The sequence below is a fragment of the Ischnura elegans genome (assembly GCF_921293095.1).
Source record: "Ischnura elegans chromosome 13 unlocalized genomic scaffold, ioIscEleg1.1 SUPER_13_unloc_2, whole genome shotgun sequence".
NCBI lineage: Eukaryota > Metazoa > Arthropoda > Insecta > Odonata > Coenagrionidae > Ischnura > Ischnura elegans.
In genome coordinates, this window is record NW_025791658.1 from 10,098,403 (window position 1) to 10,107,750 (window position 9,348).

The 9,348-nt window shown below is 38.6% G+C and overlaps 1 long non-coding RNA gene across 1 annotated transcript; it reads left to right on the forward strand.

Annotated features, from left to right (window-relative positions):
• The first annotated feature begins 1,453 nt into the window (after positions 1 to 1,453).
• LOC124172777 lies at positions 1,454 to 2,231 on the forward strand. Its single transcript, XR_006868266.1, has 3 exons — positions 1,454 to 1,542; positions 1,640 to 1,737; positions 2,050 to 2,231. It is a non-coding gene; the product is annotated as an uncharacterized LOC124172777 (long non-coding RNA).
• Positions 2,232 to 9,348: the final 7,117 nt, after the last annotated feature.

Consider the following 9,348-nt stretch of genomic DNA (forward strand, 5'->3'; position numbering starts at 1 on the left):
CCGGGTTAATTTTTCCATAATGGCCAACATTTCAAGCTCCGACTGGGGGCTCATCCTTAGGGATAAATTTTGTTGACCCCGAAAAGAGTTTACCCACATCATTCGCCGGGAAAGCATCAAATCGTATTTCATCCCTTACAGTGGTCTATTTATTAGTTGCACTTAGTTGACTTGGATTTGCGACATATACGTTGGGAGGGTAATCTAAGGACCCAAATTGCGTTTCTGCAAGGATGCATTTGGCGACCAATCCGAGATTTTTTTAATTGCTGGATTTTAATATCGACGTAAAGGACTACCCGCTGATGATATATTGGAGAGAGACTCCGGTTCCTTCGGATATATCTGAGCTTAGAGCTGTGGAATTTAAAAATCTATTGATGAAAGTTCAAATTTGAATTTCAATATTCCTTTCATTATACATACGGACGAGAGATTCGCGAAAGAATTTACCAAAACTTTGTTGAAGGCAGCAAAAGACGAGGAATGACACCAACATAAGAAATACAGACTGGAAAGCAGATAATTGAGTAATTCCTTCATGATTGTTCCTCACTGGACGATGCTGATACATCAAATATTAGTAAGACTAACGAAGAAAGACGCACTTGGTGTGAATTTTGCTGCATCTGGGGCGTTCGAGAGGGGAGCGGGGAGGTTACGCCGGCGGCCTTCACCGTTATTCATCCGTTTAGTCATAGCTGTCGGACAATACCGGAATAGAAGTGCATAACCTAAGTTCCCAAACTGTCATAGCCACTCAACAGGCCTCTCCATAGATCGTAGTCTCCTTTCCTGCGTGCGCAGATCCAAAAATATTTCATCACTTCTCTAAAAGTTGGTAACATCGATTTGTTTAACGCCGACGAGGCGCCAAACAAGGGACAAGTCGTCTCACTACGCATCGTTTTTTACCTTCTACCATCTTCTGATTTATATTATCCTAGATAAACGACCTCCTAGCCGCATCCGCGGAATGAATTTTGCTGTATTAGAGGCGTGGGAGGGGGAGAAGCGAGCGTGGAGGGGAAGGGATCGGCCTGCGGCTCTGGTATCCGCGACGCTGCGTGGGCGTTGGAATATTTTCTTCGCGGACGCGGACTCAAATTGGGCATTTTGTGGCTAAACGGTGGCAGATACGTCAAAATGCACGAAATTTTTCCCTAGAAGATCAGTAACTCGGCAAAATCTTTAGGTAATGACCATAAAATATTATATTTTTAGAATTTTGACCTTCCCCCCCTAAATTGCATTTGAGCGAGGGTCAGGGGTTCACGTACAGGTCTGAAAATTTTCAGGCCTTATTTTTGATCGGTCCCACAACTTTTTTTCATTGGGCCAGATGGATTTGAAAAAAATCGATTTTTGCGATCCGCCCTATTGTGCATTCCATTCTATACGGATCCGTATGCACTCCGGACATGATGAATGGAAGAAACATGGAGGAGATAGTGAAAGACCACTTGCGATGCATGGGGTACAAGGTGGAACCCAGCGGCTTATATGTTGATGAGGAGTTTCCATATCTTTCGGCTAGTCCAGGTAATATCAATGCTTTCTGTAAATCATTCAGACAAACCTCTTATATTACAATTTACCTAATGTAAACTCAGTCTATCCATTTAATTTTCTCTATTAGACGGTCTGATTGGAAGCGATACTGTGTTAGAAGTGAAGTGTCCTGGTGTCACCGCTGCCTCCTATCCAACATTTGAAGAAGCTTTTAATGCAAAAAAGGTTATAAATAGTAGCATATGCAGCTAAATATATGAAATGTGTTTTTTCCATTTATTAATTTAACTAATTTATGCATTTAACTAATGTCCATTTATAGATTTGTAATTTCACTCATATTTTTTATTTAACGCGAGTCTACTTGCTTACCGAAAACTTATTTCGAAGGCCCCTTAATTTTGATTTTCTGCTGTTGATACTGCCAAATTTATCGAGCGAATATCACAACACGACACAGCGTTTTGAATATAACCAAATAGTATATGCAGTGAACAGATTCACCAAAATTATTTACATAAATCATTATCATTACAGCTTCCCTATGTGCAGCTAAAAGAGGGGAAATATATCCTCAGAGAGACGCACAATTATTTTTATCAGGTGCAAAGTCAGCTAAGGATGACTAAAAGGGCCAGATGCCTTTTTTTTGTGTACACGAAAGGTTGGAGCCGCGAATTAGAATTAATTTCGCCCAACAATGAATGGTGGATGAAGGAAGTGGAGCCGAAGCTCACAAAGTAATTTTTTAAAACTTTTACTGAATATCCAATATAATTGAAATCTGGCACAACTACATCTAATTTTCTGTTATAGATTCTTCATGGAATGCTTGTTGCCAGTAATAGTCCTACCTAGGTACGGCAAAAGGCTTTGATTGAAGATATAAGAGAACCTGCTCATATTAGCAAGGCGATAGTGGAAAAGGGAGCGAAGATATAATGTATCCCAAATGTAATTTAATAAAATATTTCACACAGCCATTTATGTCGTAATATTTCTAATCATTTGGATTTCTGCTCCTTAATTTAAGATGTTTTATCCTATAGTATGTAAGAAAATATTTTTGATAAGTTCCTCTTCTCATCTTTATTTTCTCACTTTACTCTTTCTAATCGTGTCTCAACTTCCAAAATTAGTAACAAAAGTATTATTTATTTATTTTCACTCTAGCTGTCAGCTCAGTTTTTGTAACTGTAATTTTATATTTTGATTGTTTATAAAAAAAAGGCTATTCATCGTTCACCTCGATAATTTTCTCTTCCCATGCCAAGGTTGTCCAACTAAACCGTCCAAAATTCCTTCTCCTGCACTCGCAATCAATTCAATCATCACAATATTGCAAAAACCCCTGTATTTCGTTTTTTAAAAAACCCAGTATTTTATCCAACACTTCCTCCACTTAATATGGAAGACTTAATTTTGTGTTTTGAAAAGAATTGAAGAAGCTAGTTCTGAAGCTGCAACAATTAAACAAGCGCAAGGTTAGAGGCTAATGATTTTACTATTACCGATTCTCCCAACGAAGTGAAACTTCAGAGGCACAAGACTTCACTCCGTGACACTTAAGTTTCCTACTAGAAGCGAAGTCGAAAATAATTTCTTTCTCTCCCTCTCCATGGCTTCACAGCTGGGTTTAAATGTCGAAGTTGACTCCTATAGCAGTCAACTAGGTATTACGCGCGACTAGTAGGGGTAGTCAGTGACTGAGAAGCATTGGGAAGACGGTAAGAATCGATTGAGGTCTTGATTCAACATATTAGTGATATTGAAGCAGTTCAAATAATATAATTACATATTGCTAGTTATCAATTTACTTCTTGTGAGGGATCATTGGTTAGCCAAAATTTCATATAATTTTCTTATTAAGAAAAAGATGAAATCATTTATCCTGCGCAACTGTCAATTCTTTTGTTTTTCTATATGAAGCGTATTGGCGCTCTTGAGACTCTTATTTGTTGAAATTAGCCGCAAATAATCCTTTTAGTGCTACTGCTAAAGCAGCCTGCTTCGACTCTTGAACCCAGCTAAGAGTACTAATCTGATACTCGGTTAGTGAATCTCCCTGCGTTGACTGCGACTGGTGAGAGCTGGAAAGGTGGGCCTTCGTTTGAGGGGTCAAGGGGAGCGGTCCCCATTCCACTTTCTGCAACGTTGCCGTAGTTGGGAGGGCGGTGCGGGGTGAGGGGAAGTAAGAAATTCGAATTGGCCCGAATCACGTCCTTTGTCGCCGTTTTGGGCCTGCAGTACTCCAGGGTAGAGACATTTTAGGCCAAGCGAATGGGGAAGTTGCATGAAATTTTTTTCATCGAAATAATACATGATTCTTATAGCAATTTTCACCAGGAATCCATTTTCGCCAATCAAACTTCTCGTAAACCATTAATTTTATCATTAAATTCATTTAAAACAGTGAAATCCGTCTGCAAACGCGAAGTTAGCTTTGATTGTTGGTGACGTCATTTCTCCCTACGGCGTTTTCGTTTTGCGTGCACGGCCGCAGAAGCTACAATGAAGCACTCGTTGGGTAAGTGAATATTTCGTTATTTTTTTAATCCGTGTTTTCTCTCAGACATTTTATGACGTTATTTAGTCACGTCAAGTATATTCTATCCATTTTCTGTATTCGTAGAATAAGAATATATCGAATATATGCGAAATGGAAGACGGTTTCGTGAAAATGCTGTTGCGATAATCTCCTAAAGGTGGATTTCATAATGATGGCATTATATTTTAAAAGTAACCCGGACTTTTTGGCTGCAGAATTTAGAGAAATGAAGGCTTTGCGGTAATTTTTTCTAGTTTTCCATTACTGGACCAGCTTTTACGAACACAGAAGTAGCTACTCGGCCTCCGTTGAAAATTTCTGCATGAAATATTGATGGATGAAATTAGTGCAAATATAGTTTATATGGTACGAGTTATGATTTTTTGCTTTCAGTAAGATATCAGCTTTTTGATTCAGTATGTTGTGAAATACTTTCTGTGAACAGATTTAAGGTAATTTCTCTGCACACATTATGCACATCAAACTCTGTGCATTTTTAAGGTCTGTTCTGTATGCATACTGTCTGAAGTTTGTACATGTTTTGACAGGTTATGCACTTTTGGAGCCGCTTTTATAGTGGCTGCTTAACGATAGGCATAAGCATAAGATAATACAGCTTTTAATGTTAGCTATGAAACTTCTATTAGATGCCTACAAAATAATAATAAGCTAATTAGCAAACTTGTGACAAAATTCCATCATTTATGTTAAATAGCATTTATGTTAAATAGCATGTTGCGCAACTAATCTCGCGCTGTTTTTTAAATGAAAAATACAACTTTATTTTTTTAATGGTTATAAATAAATCACTCAAAGTATTTTCCGTCGCTTCCTACAAAATTTCCCCATCATTGAGGCAGAGCCCGAATATCGTTATTGTAGAAGTGAATGTCTTTTAAAGTTATCCTCTAATCCTACTTTTTTGCACCAAATGGTTATCAATGCAGGAATGAAGGACAAGAAACTTGTATTCTCCTTTCTTATTACTCTCTCCACATGGATCTTAAGCTTTCTATTTGCTTAGTTAGCTTAACTTCATCTTTAGAGCTCTTTACATTCTTGGAAACTCCTTGTGGTCTAATTAACTCTCAAATTTTTCCACTGACTAAGTGAGCAGTTAGTTTGAACGTGCGATCTACAATTACCCCACAGCCTTTTGGAATTTGCTCAAGAATTCCAGTCTATGCGAATGACACTATCTATTGCCCATATTTTTATATCATATTGCCTATTGACCATAACCCCTCGAAATGAAATTTTCTACAGAAGAATCATATGATTTTTTTTATTGAGTTTAGATAGAAATATTTGAGATACAAACGATTCATTAATTTTATAGCAATGTTAACAATGATTCCTTTAGAAATAATAGCGTTTGGAAAACATTACTTCTATTTTTCTTCACTATCAGCTGTTCAACGCACTGATTACTGTAAAAAAAATGGATTTAGAGTTTCCTTCGAAATTCAATTTTTTTACTTTATACCTATCGCAGCGTTATAAACTAAGCGCAATTTGATATACTAATCGCAGTAAAAAACCTGATCCATACAAGAGAAAATTTCACTCACTGCAGGGAGTAGGTACTGATCTATTTTTTTATGCTCCAATTCAGGTTAAAATTTGCCAAATTGGGTTACCTGGCCTTTCAATTTCTATTTCTAAACAATCAATAGTTAACTCTACATGCGAATAGCGAGCACGAAAGGGAATTGACATATTAAGCAACATCTTATTTTTGTCAACCCAAAAAACTAGATTTTCAAAAGACTAGCCACCGCAATAATGGAGGCAGAGAAACATCGTGCCGCTGTCGAAGGCGAGACATTGAGATCGAATCGATTTCGGAGACAGGGAGGGTAGCCTACTGTATGTACCCTTTAAGTATTCTTATCATGATTAATCATTAAAAATCATTAAAAAATACAATAATTAAAGACATCAGGTACTACGAGGGCCGTCAACCTACGATAGCTCAGCAAAAACAGGATGCAAGCGACAGGCGGGTACTGCACGAACAGGGCAACTGCACGTCCTCCGCACCACACGCTCAAGTAATTTCTCAGCATAATTCTGTTGTAATTACTTAAGGCAAAGTGATCTTCATAAACAAATCCCGTCGTTTTCGTCGACAGATCGTTCTTCCTCTTCATCGCCTTAACCCACTTCTTTCTTCTCGCTTTATTATTCGACACAAGGACGAATAATTTATTAGAATTTCGTGATGAATTTGAACACATAGGCACCACGCAATATTTATTATCCGACATTATAAACAACATTTTACGCAGGTAAACATACCGTCTTCCTGGCGCACGTATACCGCAACAATCTCCTAACTACACGCCTCGGACGTTAGCAACTCTGTTTGGGGAGAAATGACGTCACTCCTCTTGGACACTACTTTCGCTCGCACCCCCCACTCCTCCACTTTGACCTTTAATATCTTGAAAACTACAGCTAGTATTGAAATTTCCCCCGGTAGATATTCTTTCCTAGAGGTTTACTACATTTTGACAGAGTTTTCAAAAAACGTGAAAATTCCCCATTCACATAGAACTGTGGGTCTCAAGGTGGTTGTGGAAGAAAAGTGTAGCCACAGATAGAGGGTTTAAAAATTCTTATATTTTAGCTTGGAGGCAAGTTATAATTGACCAAAGTCCAACTTGATTTTCTCGATCACCTGTGGACATATTACTATTTATGTCCTTCGTTAATGTGTATACACGTCTTCTAAATACAATTAAGAAAACCGCAAGTCTCTATCTCTTCTAGTTGTTCCGCAATTGAGTGGTATGTGAACTCCGGCTGGGGGAAAAAACGATCGGCTTCGGTCGCCCAGAGCGGCTCCCAGCCGCCACTACCATAACGCCTTAATACCGCCACAGGGCAGAGGTCAATAAATTGAGTTTTAGGACTTTTTCTCTGGTAGATACATTGAAAATAAATCTATCATAAATTTTTATGATTGCGTACATTATTAAAAATATTAATAGAGTTAATGAATACGTTTAATGATGTTTGTAAAAATTTAAGTTCTTCAAGGTGTTTTCAAATCACTTGTTAAATTTTGCGTTTTCATCTGAGTATTTCTCGTCGTCCCTCCAGCTTACGCGGCCATTTCCCCGGGCATCCTCAGGAGTTAATGAGAAGAAAATCACCATAGCATTAATATGTATAAGGCTGCTTACCCCTTTCTCCTTATTTCTTCCTCGAAATATGTTTTTGTGTGTCGTGAATACACTCGTGTTCCCTCGTGTAATAACCGCCTCGGAAATATTTGATAATACCGTCTTGTCGAATGTAATGACGTGTCCTTCATAGGCTAAGGCGTAAAGGGCGATAGATGATTTGGCCGTGTCTTTTTGCAGTACTGCCTGGCCATATTCCTTAATGTCGGCATTCCACTGATATGCCACATTGTGAGACGTAAACTTCCCCCGTATTTTTTCAAAATTAATGAAATAGCAATCGGTTATGTCAGGCCAGTCCAAGGAGGATTTTCTCGTCAGAATTTTCGTCATTCAGCCACTCTCTCATAGTTTCAAAATTAATAAAAAACGTGAAAGCATCCGCCCATTTTACTAGAGTTGGTGACGTTACAACAAACAATCAGTTAAATCAGACATCCATCGATCGCTCGCTTGCGGAGGATTTTCTCTTCGTAATAAGGTCATTCACTAAAACCTGACGCAACGAAAACATTCCTGGAGTTACATACTTTTTAATAATATTCTACCGGATTAGGTAGGATAATGTGGATGATTTTGCAAATCCCCCGGACGGTGGAAGTGAAATTCTGTCGAAAGCCATCGATATTTTACTTCAGTTCAATTCAACACGCCAGAGGGGGCTCACGTACCTCAGAAAAGCCGAATTCGTCCCGCCAATCTCTCTCTTTCTCAGTTCGAACATTACTGCTAACTGCCTGAGAGCTCACTCAACCGATCATCGTCGTGGCGTTCGGCTTCTTTTGACGACGGCGTCGATGATTCGCAACACAAGGCCTTCGAAGGGGAAGGAGGGGGGAGGGGAGGAATAATAGGAATGGGGGTAGGCTATGAGGGGGGGTGAGGGGCTCTCCTCCTCCTCCGGAGCCAAGTTCAAACACCCCCGCGGATCCAGTCAGTGAACGCCAACCAACCGTCTCCAACCTCCTGCGTCGTCTTCGAACCTCCATTGAGTTCTCCTCCGCAAGACAAACAGTTGCTGCTCCATTCAAAGACTCACTCACTCTGGCGATTGGCCGTGGAATGGACGCGTAATAGATCGGAAACATTTGTGCCGGCACTCTGCTGTTTATAACTTATTGCGCAAAACACTCCAATTGGCTCATTGAAACATATGAATTCGTTATGAAAAATAAAAAACAAGAATTTTTTTTCATTTTTCATAGGTATTGAATGGCTTTCACAAAGTTAAGCCTCTAGCCCTCAGTTTTCTATGAATTCGTGATTTTAGGAAAAAAATTATGCAAGGAATAGGCTTTTGTGGAAATAAGAAAGTTTTTTATTACCTAATGTATCACCTTCTTATTAGAAATTATAATATCCATACTTAGTGTTAAATTTTTCCTCATTCTATCTGCTGTTTTTATGATATCATGATGAAGTGTTTAGGAAAATAGTCTAGCATAAAAGACCTCTCTCTCCTCTTCTCATATAAAGAAAGATTTGCTGGCGTAGATTGCATACCAGCGGTGTAGTCAGGAGGGGGGGTAGCTCGGAACCTCCCCCACCCCCCGCCCCCCGCAATATAAAAACACAATTATTTTCCTTCAAAGAAGAAAGCAAATTATTGAAAAATCATGAATTTACAAAATATTTCTTTAACAAAATTTTTCTATTTTTCTATAATGAAAAGTGTTAAAATTAGTTTAAAGCCCATCACTTAGTACCCTGTTCTTCAAACATTTTCCCCATGGTTGTGGACCCCCCTAACCCCGAACGAAATTCTTGTCTACGCCACTGAAGCACACGGTAATTATCTGATAAGCCTTTTGTACCAGTGGCCTCTGCATTTAATGTATTATATATATATAGAGCACTTTTGTTTAATCATGCATGTGGAGGAGAGGGAGTAACAGTTAAGGGTGAATGGAGAGTATAACATTTATACCTTGAGTATGCCTTGACTGAATGATATATCATTCCTGAGGTCGGATTTTTTTTCTTGGATTCTCTTCATTTCTAGCACAATTTATGCCCATCAGTTAATTTTTTGTTTCTGCGTCTATTTACTGCGTGGATTTTGGGAGAATTGTAATGCATCTCAATCTCTTTCCAAAA